At 37.8% G+C, this 299-nt stretch overlaps 1 non-coding gene across 1 annotated transcript; it reads right to left on the bottom strand.

The window, feature by feature from the left end:
• Positions 1 to 106: 106 nt before the first annotated feature.
• Positions 107 to 211, bottom strand: LOC128251540 (U6 spliceosomal RNA). Its single transcript, XR_008267165.1, has one exon. It is a non-coding gene; the product is annotated as a U6 spliceosomal RNA (small nuclear RNA).
• Between the last annotated feature and the right edge of the window lie 88 nt (positions 212 to 299).

Genomic DNA, 299 nt, shown 5'->3' with positions numbered 1-299 from the left:
AGTAGAAGACGCTTGTCCAACTTAGCGCGCATTACGACTAAACTCATAACTCCTTGACTGCAAAGTGAGTTTTTTTACCTATACACAACCATGCTTGCGCTTATAGCAAAATATGGAACGCTTTACGAAATTCCGAGCTACCCTTGGGCAGGGACCATGTTAATCTTGTCTGTATCATTCCAATTTTAGAATATATCCTGCCGAAGCAAGTACAATTGTCCGCCCATCCATACATGTATTACATACATACAAACATACATACATACAAGCATTATATGTAAAAGTATGAATGTATACAT

This window comes from Octopus bimaculoides, unplaced genomic scaffold (genome assembly GCF_001194135.2).
Source record: "Octopus bimaculoides isolate UCB-OBI-ISO-001 unplaced genomic scaffold, ASM119413v2 Scaffold_37596, whole genome shotgun sequence".
Lineage (NCBI taxonomy): Eukaryota > Metazoa > Mollusca > Cephalopoda > Octopoda > Octopodidae > Octopus > Octopus bimaculoides.
The sequence above is the reverse complement of the archived record's forward strand: the minus strand, read 5'-3'. Positions and strand labels throughout refer to the sequence as shown.